The sequence below is a fragment of the Schistocerca cancellata genome, chromosome 9 (assembly GCF_023864275.1).
Source record: "Schistocerca cancellata isolate TAMUIC-IGC-003103 chromosome 9, iqSchCanc2.1, whole genome shotgun sequence".
Lineage (NCBI taxonomy): Eukaryota > Metazoa > Arthropoda > Insecta > Orthoptera > Acrididae > Schistocerca > Schistocerca cancellata.
The window spans coordinates 157,311,807-157,325,749 of record NC_064634.1 but is presented as its reverse complement, the minus strand read 5'-3'; the positions used below and the strand labels follow the sequence as shown (position 1 = coordinate 157,325,749).

Here is a 13,943-nt window from a genome sequence, read left to right as displayed (position 1 = left end):
GGAGTGTCGTAGGACCGTTGCTATTCACAATATACATAAATGACCTTGTGGATGACATCGGAAGTTCACTGAGGCTTTTTGCAGATGATACGGTGGTATATCGAGAGGTAACAATGGAAAATTGTACTAAAATGCAGGAGGATCTGCAGCGAATTGACGCATGGTGCACGGAATGGCAATTGAACCTCAAGGTAGACAAGTGTAATGTGCTGCAAATACATAGAAAGAAAGATCCCTTATCATTTAGCTACAATATAGCAGGTCAGCAACTGGAAGCAGTTAATTCCATAAATTATCTGGGAGTAGGCATTACGAGTGATTTAAAATGGAATGATCATATAAAGTTGATCATCGGTAAAGCAGATGCCAGACTGAGATTCATTGGAAGAATCCTAAGGAAATGCAATCCGAAAACAAAGGAAGTAGGTTACAGTACACTTGTTCGCCCACTGCTTGAATACTGCTCAGCAGTGTGGGATCCATACCAGATAGGGTTGATAGAAGAGATAGAGAAGATCCAACGGAGAGCAGCACGCTTTGTTACAGGATCATTTAGTAATCGCGAAAGCATTACGGAAATGATAGATAAACTCCAGTGGAAGACTCTGCAGGAGAGAAGCTCAGTAGCTCGGTACATGCTTTTGTTGAAGTTTTGAGAACATAGCTTCACCGAGGAGTCAAGCAGTAGGCCTATATTGCTCCCTCCTACGTATATCTCACGAAGAGACCATGAGGATAAAATCAGAGAGATTAGAGCTCACACAGAGGCATACCGACAATCTTCCTTTCCACGAACAATACGAGCATGGAATAGAAGGGAGAACCAATAGAGGTACTCAAGGTACCCTCCGCCACACACGGTCAGGTGGCTTGCAGAGTATGGATGCAGATGTAGAACGTCAAATATTTAACATATCAAGCTATTTTATTCATGAAAGTATCAGGTCTTAGTGGTAGCTACTTGTATATTAAGTGTGTATGTACAATGGAGTTATTTATTTTCATGGTGTCAGTTATTTAGTTGTTATGACGACAAAGCCTGTATCACAGAGATGACCTTAGATGAATGAATAAATAGTGTGCATCAACAGGGGTCATCTACCAATCCATTATGGACATAACACTAATTCATCATCAAGGAGCAAGAGGACTGGACTTAAATGTACTGAGAAAAATTAAATAAAAAACAACTGTATATTTCACCCAGTAAATCAAGCTGCATAATAAATTTCCCAAGAAAATGGAAAAACTGAAACCATTATGATTAAAATGATTTAATACTTCTTATACAACACATTCTACATCGTGAACCGAACACTGACAAAATTTTGGAGGGTCCATGGTGGCTAATTACAGAGTAATAGCATTTCACCTGACTTATTATCCTTACTTACAGTACCTTTGTACCTGTACTGCATTATATTTCATTCATTTATTCAGTCATCCATGCACAGACAAATTACTTTGCATGGATATTGTTGTGATACAGGTACAAGGTATTTCGCTATTACAGGTACAAACTAAATGAGGCAACAAAACAAGCAAATAATCCTAATAAAAATAGGTCCATAAGCCAATGGTTTGTCTGACAATGTATTATGACTCAGTACAAGAATACCTTACAACCGAGTCCCTGAGGATTCAGACAAGCAGATATTCACTTGAAGACAAATCCATTATGCAAAAAAAGATACACATGCCCATTGTTCATGTGAAGGTAGGCTTCTATCTATCTATCTATATCCGAATCCCGCTCCAGCTACTGCCGGGTCTGGGTGCTGACGAGTCCTCTCCATTTGGCTCGGTCCTCCCACCACTTTTCTTCCTCCACTTGCTGCCAGGTCACACCTCTCCTTTCAACAGATATTCTCACTCCCATTTTCCACCGTGTTCTTGGGCGCCCTCTAGGTCGTTTCCCATCCATCTTTAGTTCTTCCATAATTTTGAGGAGTCTCTGCCCATGCATCCTCTTAACATGCCCATACCATCTTAATCTCTTTCTTTCAATTTCTTCTCTCATACTTTCTTGTTTGAGGTCCTTTCTAATCTCTACATTCCTTACTCTGTCCATTCTTGTTTTTCCCATAACTGCTCTGAGAAATTTCATTTCCCCTGCTTGCAGTCTGCTCCAGACCCTTTCTTTCATTGTCCATGTTTCTCCACCATAGGTGACAATAGGGAAGTAATAATTCGTATACATCAGGAGTTTTGCTCTTTCTGAAACTTCATTATTCCAAATCAGATGTTTTATTGTTTGGTAGAAATTGCCTCCCTTCTGTAACCTCCTATTAATTTCGTTAGTTATTCTTCCATCCCTAGATATTTCACTCCCTAAATAAGTGAAACTTTCTACCACTTTGAGGGGTTCTCCATTCAAGGTAATATTTCCATTGATACCTCTCTCTCTTCCAAATACCATTACTTCACTCTTATCTTTATTTATTCTTAATCCATACCTTTTCATTATTTCCTTCCACGCATCAAGCTGTAACTGTACATCTACCTCTTTATCACCCCATATTACCATATCATCTGCAAAAATCATCTTTTTGTCTTTTTCTTTTACTATATCTTTAACTGCCCTATTCATTCCCTCCATCACAACATTAAAAAGCGCAGGAGATAGAATACTTCCTTGCTTAAGTCCTTGTCTTATTTCGAAGTATTCAGTGTTCCCCAATGGTGTTCTAATTCTACAATTGTGGCCTCTGTACATTGTCTTTATAACATTAATGTATCCATCTTCTATATCTATCTTCTTCAGTTCTTCCCAGAGTCTTTCCCTGTCAACTGAGTCATATGCCTTTTCTATGTCTATAAAAACCATGATCACCCTTTTGTTATACTCCCAACTTTTTTCCATCAGTTGACGGATAGAAAATATCAGGTCGATTGTGCTCCTTCCTTTCCTAAACCCATGCTGTTCTTCACTCAGCTCCTTTTCTATCTTTTCACTTATTCGATTTAGTAAAATTCTTTCAAAAAATCTTGGCTGTATGACTCATGAGGGTTATTCCTATGTAGTTTTTACAAAGTCTTTATGAAGATGGGAACAATGTCTCCTGTTCTCCAGTCGCCAGGTATTTTACTATTTCTCCACACGCTTGATAGTACTCTATACAGCCACTGCATTCCCACTGGACCTGCTGCTCTTATCATGTCCACTGATACTTCATCAGGTCCTGGGGCTTTCCCCCCATTCATCTTCTTCACAGCTTTTTCCATTTCTTCCTGTGTAATTTGTCCTAATTCTGCTTCCCAACTTCTCTCAATTTCTCCATTATTTGTTGTTTCCTCATGTACCTGGTCCTCAGCGTTTAACAGCTTCTTAAAATGTTCTTTCCAGAGATCTTTTATATTCCCTGGATCTTCAATAATGGTACCGTCCTCTGTTTCCATCTTTACTGGTACTTCAGAAGCCTTCCTTTTATTTTTCATCATTTTATAGAACATTTTCTTATTGCTCTTCACATCTTCAAGTTTTTTTTGTAAACTCTTCCCATGCCTTTTTCTTTGCTGTTTCCACAATTTCTTTGCACTTCTTCTTTTCCTCTATATATCTTTTATGGTCTTCGTCATTTTTAGTTTTCCACCATTTTCTCCATGCTCCATTTTTTCTTCTAACTGCTTGGATTGTGGTATCATCCCACCAACTTGTCTGTCTTATTTTTTTCTTTCCAGATGTTCTGCCACATACTTTTTGTGCTGCTTCGACTAAAGTGTCTTTGAATAAGCTCCATTCTTTTTCTACATCGCAGAAAACTTCTTTTGGAAATTTTTGTGTTATTAATTCTCTGTACTTCTCAGCACATTCACTCTCCTTCAATTTCCAATCCCGTATCCTCGTCACTTTCTTCTGTTTTCTATTTTTCACACACTGATTCATTTTCCATTGTCCCACCAGTAATCTATGGTCTCCATCAGCACTCACACTTGGAATTACCTTGGGTAATACCTTACAACCGAGTCCCTGAGGATTCAGACAAGCAGATATTCACTTGAAGACAAATCCATTATGCAAAAAAAGATACACATGCCCATTGTTCATGTGAAGGTAGGCTTCTGTACATTGCATTATGCCCAGGCTTTGTCCTAATGCAATCACAGCCATCCACAATGCCAATGTGTCCCAAGAGTTTGATACAATCAACAGGCCTGGAACAGGGTTCAAGCACTCGGAGGAGGAGGCTGGGATGTCAGGGTATTGGCGAGCCATGATTGATATACTTTTTGTCTAAATGTTATTTACCAGTAGCCTACTGAGGTGTTGAATGATAAATAAAATGAGGGCAGTTTATTACTTTGTAATTTATGTCCCACTTGTGGATTTCAAAATAAATGTAGCCTTACACATTAAAAGTGTTTTAACATTGGCAAGAGTGCATTTGTCATATTGATGAAACCACTGGTTCCTGGACCTATGTTTATTAGGTTTATCTGCTTAGTTTATTGTCCTCTACGCACTCCTTTCAGCATACCTATAACAGTTAGACATTCTGTGTTCATTGTTTTTAGCTGTGGTATACGAGAATAACAGAAAAAACAAGCTTTCATTCAGTACTGCTGGGTCCTGGTTTGGGTTGGTTTTATTCGCAGTGTTAGATGTACATTAACAATATTACACAGCAGTAGGTATAGGTTTATTGATGAAGAGGTGTCCAAGATGCATCTTGTGTATGGATCTCCTTAATGTAATGGAAGAGCAGTACGATACCGCTGTGCTTAGCCGTTCCTGCAGCAATATCATTGTACTTTTGCAACTCTTCATCAGTAGACCTATCCATAGGCCTTTTGTTGTACATCATTTTCAGCATACAATTACACTGCTGGAAAAACAAACCTGAGTTACAACAAAGCAGTACTGAAAGAAAGCTTGAGAGCAACGAGTAGAATGGGTATTCTGTTAATAGCAAGAGGGTGGCCAAAGTTTGTTTTCACACAAGACACACAGTACATTTCGTAGACATTTGCACTGCTGTCCAAATATTTTCAGTGCAATACACATAAAATACTCAAAAAATATCCATGTAACACCACCAAAATTTTGTTAGTTCAGGTTCACACAGTGAACAGTGATCCATTTTTTAAAAAAAAACGCCACCAGGGTAGGTACAAAAATAAGTTTGGTAACAACAATTAAAGAACTAATCCTGTTATTCCACAATATATTTTTTTAATATATGTTCCTCAAAAATCGTACACTAAAGACTTTTTATGGAAAATTCTAGCCTTATTCCCTTTTAACATTCAACGAAACTCTATTTTCGAAGTTTATCTGTAGAATTTGAACACAATGAATGGAATGGAGAGCACGGGGGTACCAACCACCATATTCCTGATGTCAGCTGAAAAGCTGTGACTTAAGTGATGTGAATAAAAGAGTTGACATTTGGCACTAGGTTTAAATTTAATACACGTCTATGTAAGTTGACTCCTGAATGTATGTAACGTTTTCAATACATTTTATTGTTGTATTAAGTCGACATATTTATCACATGAAAAATTATTTGCCAAACATACATATACCTAGAAACAGTTTCAGGCTGACAATGGTACCGTAATTACTAGTCATGATGATTGGTAAATCGACTCGAAGAGAGGTCAATTTCACTGGAAAACGATGGTCTGGTTAGTAAAATTTTTCTGGCCAGTTTCTGAGATTTCGGTGCATTGGTACGAACTTCAAAGGTAGCGATGATAATTTCCGAAATATTTTTCTCAGTCTTCTGTCCTGTGAATCACGTATTATGAAATATGTCAGAGAAGAACGCTGTTTCATCAATACGGCGGTTTCTCGCAATTCGTGTCAAATCTATGTCCCGTTTGATCCTGCACAGATGAATATTCAGAAAACTTCACAAGATTTAATTTCTATGACCTACAATGAACCTTAAATTTTGTACACACGCGGAACTTTTGTCATAGGCAAACTGAAAGAAACTTCTGGTCTGACGGGTGTTAAACGACGAAATGAAAGAATTAATCCTTTGCTCGCACAATGACTAAGTCAGTTCACCTCGATTATATTTATGCGGGGGCCGGCCAAGTTTTGACATATATGGTAATACTACTCAAAAAATATGTGATTACCTCACTGAGTTATCAAGCTACTCTCCTGCCACCAGGAAAGTTAATTGCAAATCTTCTGCTAATCACGCACACTTCGTTATTTAATACACGCAGTTCACAAATCCATACTTAACCCAAACTCAAACCAACATGTGCACGAACACCAAAGAAGTTAGTCGCACCAACCAAGAATATGGCTGTATTTGGAGTCCCACGGATATGCAGGATAAATGTTGAACTTGCAGTGAATAAAGTTTAACAAACGAAAACATTGGGAGCCATTTTTGAATAGGTTTTCGCCAACTGTGAACTAGGCCCGTTAACAGAAATATGTAAGATTAGTAAATGTGTGCAGCAAATCCACATCCACACCTTTTTGAGAAACTTGCATGACATGTTCTCCAACAGTGGATTTTGAGTCTATTTCCTTAACTTTCTGAGACATGTTTTTTTTTTTTGCAATTAATGAATAATAATGAATCTACGGCTAATTTAGGAGAAACAGAAATCAAGCAAATCAGTGAACAAGGATCTTCACTGATTTGAGGAGTCCGATACGGAAGCTGTACATTAAGATGCAGTGGGGAGAGTGGTTCGTTCGTCCTTTCACACAGCAGGCGCAGATTTTCGTATCATTGTAGCTCTTCTATAATAAACAAAAAATGCTGCTGCTCGATACATGCAGAATCACCTACGGGATTACAGACGAGAGGCAGTAAACCGCTTGCTACATTTTGCGTGGGTCGCTGCTTATTGCTCATCATATGCAGACTGTAAAGTCGGCAATTCTTCCGTTACCATCAGCACTATTGCTCGTTAGTAATGAAAGCCTTCTGTAGACGTCCAATGCTGTAGGAAACAGTGGCTGTACACGACCCAGAAGCGGTTAATACCAATAAAAATTTTGTTTATACATTATACTTATAACATATGTAACATGGTAGCACACATAGGAAATGCTTATGAGATTTGTGTAAAGTGTAGGTGCGGATACTAGTGAAGACACTCTAATGTGTATCACAGACCTGAAAACTGTTCCTAGAAATACTCTAAATTACGCGAATGAAATGCAAACGAAGAAAAAATAGTACCGGTATTCAAATTATGCTCATCCCAGTAAATATTTCAGTGGAACATGTCGCAGAAAACAAAAAATAACTATCTTCATGATTCTCGCTATGTTTACCCTCCTCCGGGCGCAATCAGCCTGACAAACACTGCTGACGTGTTTTCGTTCCCTTCTCCCCAGTTAGGCGGCGTGGGATTTCTCCGCCATTTGTACCCTCCCGTCTTCAGGAGCGGTTTATAATCCACTCCATTAGTTTTCACGTGACCACCGCGTTGAACAGATGTGACGTCAGTGAGCTCTCAAGCTCATTGCGCCCGAATATGTCTAGTTAAAAGAGGTATGTAGTTTTGACTGTTCTTCACCAGAGTTGTTATATTTCTCACTTGATCGGTTAGTAGTGTGAATGTTTTGAATATTTTGTGAAAATATGTAGTATACTGAGCTTTCAGGCACATTGCACCTGACTACGTAATTATCCTGGTTTTCTCTTTTATACTCCAGATTCTCCACAGATATGGCTCGGAACTATTACGATTTGTCTAACCTACGTCATCTTGAATAAATACAGGCTTTGCTGATGTGCAATGACGAGAAAGACCCCATGTGTTCTAAAGATATTGGTGATGAGAGTGACATTAATTCACAAGACTAGGCGGAAGAGTGTGAAGGTAATTTTGTAACCGAGCAAGATAGTGAGGCTACTCCTGAAGATGAAGCAGGAAGACACAACAAAACAAGAATTTTTTATTTGGGTAGAGATAAGAGGACCATAATGGCCAAAACGCCATCTGGGAAAAGACACTACTTGAGACCTAACGAAATCATCATTCACCTTCTTAGAGTGGTAGGAAATGCTAAGAACTCTTAGAGTGCAGCTAAATGTTAGAATAATTTGTTCACTGATGACATCCTTGAAGCAATAAATTTACACTATAAGGTATCGTTTCTCCAGAGAGAGAGAGATATATCAACTCCACAGATGAAATATATGCTGCTTTAGAATCAGTTGAAACAGAAAGGGTCATTTTCTTCACAATGTTGAATGTGGGTGGTATCAGCTTATTTTCACGGGAAATCAATTCCAGAAAATGCGAAGAAAAATGTACTCAAAATCACTGGCCCATCAACTTGTTCCTGAAGAGCTATGCAGAACTATGAAGAAGACTGGAATCCCCTTGAGTTTTCAAAGCAGACTCAAAATATTTATCCCCACAGAAGATGTGGAGAGATCAGCACTTCTTCTGCACCCCAAAAGAAGTAGATGTACCACCTCCAGTACAGAAATGTCTCGCAGAACGATGTCACACTATGAATGTAAAAACTTCCACAACTCGAACTGCTTATCTCATCCAAATATCATCTGGCAACTTTGCTTCTCTGGGCGCCATTGTGTTTCTTCTGGTAATCCTGTGAGTCTGAAAGACACCAGTACCAAAACAGTGACTTAAAACTGGAGCTATTTGCATAAATTTGCTGTTTAGTAAAATTAATTTACTGAAAACTGTAACTGTTTGTTTGTGGTTTCAGAATTTCGATCCTTTATATTTTGTTTCTTTCAGGTTCAATAAAAGGTATTCTAGCATTCTTTTTCATATGGTCTGTTTCTACACATTCCTTCAAAATCTGTGGCCCTCAAGCTCATTGTGCCTGACCCTGTGAGTCATAGAATTGCACCTGATGGAGGGTCAACGGATCAGTGCAAGGTTCTAGCAATGATCAAAAATCCCGCACCTATAAGTATACAAATAGACGACAGAATTGTACAAGCAGATACTCAGGTCAAAATTTCTCGACAGCAAATGAAAGACGAAATTTTATGAGTGCATGCTATAATTGCTCGCCTTAAAGAAAGATTTTAATAGTGCTCAATACAAGCACTGCCTAATCTGAAAGGGAAAAGTAATATTAAAAGATCGGAATAAGTAAGATCGTTCTTTCTTTTATTGATGTTATTTACAATGGATCAATTCATCTTTAGACTATGTGACAGAATGGAAATTTAAGATGATATAAGCTAATGGCTATTGATGTTTTAGAGGCTATCGATCCACACTAATTCGAAGTTCTGTTCGATATGTCACACAGGAACTATAAAAATGCTAGGAAGAATGATGACATTTGGATCTCAGAAGTGAATGAACTGGAAAGCAACAGCAGTAAATGCAAGGTATGGGTGCAGTATGTGGATGCAAAAAAATCTTAAGTGATTTAACAAATAACCTGAAGCATCTGACAGATAGCAAAGCAAATTTTATGGCCAAACAGTAATGGATTCTTCTGTAGAAATCCCATAATGAGCAAAAAACTTTACTTTAAAACTGATGGTATTTGTAATACTTCTCTTGGTAGATATTAAAATGTAAAATAATTGGCATCTGTAACATGAAAATTGAAAGATATTTACGCTTTTGTATCAATAACATAATGATAACACAGACAACTAATGCTTTAACTTTCATTACAAAGATTCAGCCACATGCCTGTAAGCTGTAAACTGCCTCACTCCACATTATTTGAAATGGCTAGTGTAAACCATGAATCTTACATGGAATTAACTAATTAAGTGAATTAAAAAGTTCTCAGTGCTGCAAACAAATGACTGTAATTATAAAATATGTATAATGGAAAAACAATATTAACTGTATATGATAGCATATAAATACACAAAATATAAATCTATAAAATTATTAAAAAGTAAATATCTTCAAGAATATGAACCTCATGCTTAAAATAACTCACAAAATTTACTCTAATGGCAAATGCTGCTGCTGTAACTCCTTACCTGTCATATTTAAAATTTCTGAACGCTATTTTTCTCGTTGTGGAGTGTCCATAACAGGGCTTGGCATGTGAGCAGCCCACGAGTATGCCTGCAGGCAGTGTGGACAAATGCCAGGACATGCCATATTGGCTTTCTGTGCAGATTTCTGGCAAAATGATGTGACGCCATTAGGAGTATCGAAAGCAAAAACTGTGATTTCTAAATCTCTCTGTTGAACAGCATTGCAACTGTATGCTCTGGATTATACATGTACAATAATTTAAGATGGTGCATGAACACACAATCTGCCTTTCGGATCATGTGTCTATTGTACAGTATTTTGAAATGCTTACTATCCTTAAGATTTTATCTTTTTTATTGTTTTAAGTCTTATGATTTACTTAATCTTTGAAAGTTTATTTCAGAAGTACGATTTTGAGCAGCCTACATGCCAGTCTGTCAAGCCATGTGATTGCCCAATTTCATAACGTTGCAGCTGCATAAGTCAACTCAGGTTGTCCCCTAAGATGAATCCCCTGTTGAATTCACCTTATTGACCGCTTTTCATCGTGTAAGATGCTCATACATAAGTGAAAATGATCACAGTTAATTGTTGGCTCAGGTGAGGACAGTGAGCGATTTATAAGGTGTTAAGTAGTGCAAAATTGTGCCAGTAGAAACAGTAGACAGTGATACTGGCCCTAGTACTCCCAAAAAATCTACAGTGGGCGTATTTAAATGAAAGAGACGAAAACAAAAATATAGACAAGTCTCAGAAACTAATCCTAAATATAAAGCTTCATTGTGCACTGATGAATCGACCTCTGAAGGAGCTAGATTAGACTCTGTAATGTAACTTTTGTGCCTGAAATGAGTGTTGCAAAAATTCTAAAAGTGAAAATCATGTTAAAAAAGTGAGTGTGGTGTTATCTAAAAGCCAGAGAATTTTGAGCACATTTGTGAAATTATACACAGTTGACGTGTCTTTAAATAATCAGGCTCACATCTAACACTGCTGAAATTAAATTGGCAAGATTCGTAGAAGACTGGTAGAACACAAACTTCCTTTCAATGTTGTAGATTACCTGGTGGCAAAGTTAAGAGTTGCTTTCCTGATTCAAAAATCGCTGACACTATACATCTGCATCACACTATATGTTCCCAGATCATAAAGAACGTGACAGTAGAGAGCCATAACAATGAACTTGCAGAAAAACTGAGACATACAAAATTCAGTGTTCATACTGATGAGATGTAGGATCTGTTAAAATTTCATGTGTTGTGGTTACATATTTTGATAACGTCACAAATAAAATTGAAAGTACATTTTGTAATTTGGAAAGTGCAACAAGCAAAAACTTTTACTCTAATCTAATGTTTTCATTGTCTGAGTACGATGTTTCTGAAACCAACATTTAGGGTTTTCCTCTGATGGTGGTAATTCTATGATGGGGTCAAGAAACTCTATTAGCTGAAAAATGTCCTGGACTAACTATTCTCAAATGCATATGTCACTCACTTCGAATGTGTGCCAGTGAAGCTTGTAAATTACTTCTCAGACGTTGTGAAGACCTAACTAGGAACATTTATAACTATTTTAACGCTACTGCTAAGAAACAGGCTCAGCTGCACGAATTTCAAATGTTTTTAGATACCAAAATTCATAAATTGTTGCATCCATCACGGACAAGTGAGAAAAATTTTAAGAAAGATTCGAAATTATGCTTAAAGTTTGTTCGAAGCTGCTAAGTGCTTTCTTTGTAAAGTATTGGATGACTACAGTATCGGTAATTTGTACTCCATTTTAAGTAGAATCCCTTTTTTTATGCATCTCTTTGTTTCTGGCATCATAGTTCCTGAAGTATTTTCTGTACAGTGATATTATGTTGCAGTTGCATGCGGCCATATATGTAGCTAATACATGCAAAATATACTGCGAATGGCATTAGTAATAGGGAAGTAATAAATTAAAAACTCACGCTTGATGCTTGAAGTTTCAGTGCACACCCATGTACACTATGTGATCAAAAGTATCTGGACACCCCCAAAACATACTTTTTCATATTAGGTGCATTGTGCTGCCACCTACTGTCAGATACTCCATATCAGCGACCTCAGTAGTTATTAGACATCGTGAGAGAGCCGCATGGGGTGCTCTGCAGAACTTGCAGACTTTGAACATGGTCAGGTGATTGGGTGTCACTTGTGTCATACGTCTGTATGCTAGATTTCCACTCTCCTAAACATTCCTACGTCCAGTGCTTCTGATGTGATAGTGAAGTGGAAACGTAAAGGGACACATACAGCACAAAAGAGTACAGGCCGACCTCATATACTAACTGACAGATACCGCCAACAGTTAAAGAAGGTTGTAATGTGTAGTAGGCAGACATCTATCCAGACCATCACACTGGAATTCCAGACTGCATCAGGATCCACTGCAAGTTCTATGACAGTTAGGTGGGAAGTGAGAAAACTTGATCTCATGGTGAAGCGGCTGCTCATAAGTCATAGATAACGTCAGTAAATGACAAACGACTCCTCGCTTGGTGTAAGGAGCGTAAACATTGGACAACTTTACAGTGGAAAAACGTTGTGTGGAGTGACGATTTACGGTACACAATGTGGCGATCCGACGGCAGGATGTGGGTATGGCAAATGCCCAGCGAATGTCATTGCCAGCGTGTGTAGTGCCAACAGTAAAATTCGGAGGCGTTGGTGTTACGATATGGTCGTGTTTTTCATGGAGAGGGCTTGCACCCCTTGTTGTTTTGCGTGGCACTATCATAGCACAGGACTCCTTGATGTTATGAGCAGCTTCTTGCGTCCCACAGTTGAAGAGCAATTGGGGGATGGCGATTGCATCTTTCAACACGATCGGGTACCTATTCGTAATGCACCGTCTGTGGCGGAGTGGTTACACGACAGTAACATCCCTGTAATGGACTGGCCTGCACAGAGTCCTGACCTGAATCCTGTAGAACACCTTTGGGATGTTTTGGAACGCCAAGTTCCTGCAAGGCCTCACTGACCGACATCGATACCTCTCCTCAGTGCAGCACTCCGTGAAAAATGGGCTGCCATTCCCCAAGAAACCTTCCAGCACCTGACTGAACATATGTCTGCGAGAGTGGAACTTGTCATCAAGGCCAATGGTGAGCCAACACCATACTGAACTCCAGCATTGCCGATGGATGGCGCCACGAACTTGAAAGTCATTTTCAGCAAGGTATCTGGATAGGTTTGATCATCCAGTGTAAGTAGAAGCTAGTTTTTGACACATCTAAGTGTTTATCATGTCATACCCTCCTGAACTATGTGTATATGGCTATATAATTTTGCAGGTACATTCAGTGCTACATGTAGATACTGTCTGCAAAGTGTGTTGCGAATAGCATTAGTAGAAATTAAAATGTCTTGGCAGATACTGATGCCTGAAAACATGAACAGTGAAAAGGTAGTAAGCCATAAACGTTTTTCCTTCCATCATTTTATGGGGAGCTGTTAGCGAGAAAAAATTCTAATAAAGTTTGAAGTTACATGCGAAGTTTGTCGGAAGTCCCAAAGTGTTATCATTTTCGAGTAATGGATGAACAAAGTTGGAATGTTTGTGAGCCAAGACAAATACTTAGTTTCTAGTTGTACTGCTTATCTTATCGTGCTAAATTTTACTTACTCTTAATGAGGATATCATGACAGCATGTTAAATTTTTAGATTTGACCAATAATTACGCGAAATATTGAAGATGAACTTTCTGTTGCCCCTGGAAGCCTGCAAAAAAAAGTCCAGGACACATTCCCAAAACGGAGTTTATGTTGTAGATTGTAGATACGTACGATTCTGTAACGAAATGTACGATAATTTCGGTGCAGTTATGCTATCCAGTCCCCCCCCCCCCCCCAATGAACCATAGACCTTGCCATTGGTGGGGAAGCTTGTGTGCCTCAGCAATACAGATAGCCGTACCGTAGGTGCAACCACAACGGAGGGGTATCTGTTGAGAGGCCAGACAAACGTGTGGTTCCTGAAGAGGGGCAGCAGCC

The 13,943-nt window shown here is 38.5% G+C and overlaps 1 protein-coding gene across 1 annotated transcript in view; it reads right to left on the bottom strand.

Moving 5' to 3' along the window:
• Positions 1 to 6,247, bottom strand: part of LOC126100225 (T-complex protein 1 subunit epsilon) — a 39,522-nt gene extending 33,275 nt beyond the window's left edge. The window contains exon 1 of the mRNA XM_049910800.1: positions 6,091 to 6,247. The gene's annotated coding sequence lies outside the window, so the exon portion shown is untranslated. The remainder of the gene's footprint in view (positions 1 to 6,090) is intronic.
• Positions 6,248 to 13,943: the final 7,696 nt, after the last annotated feature.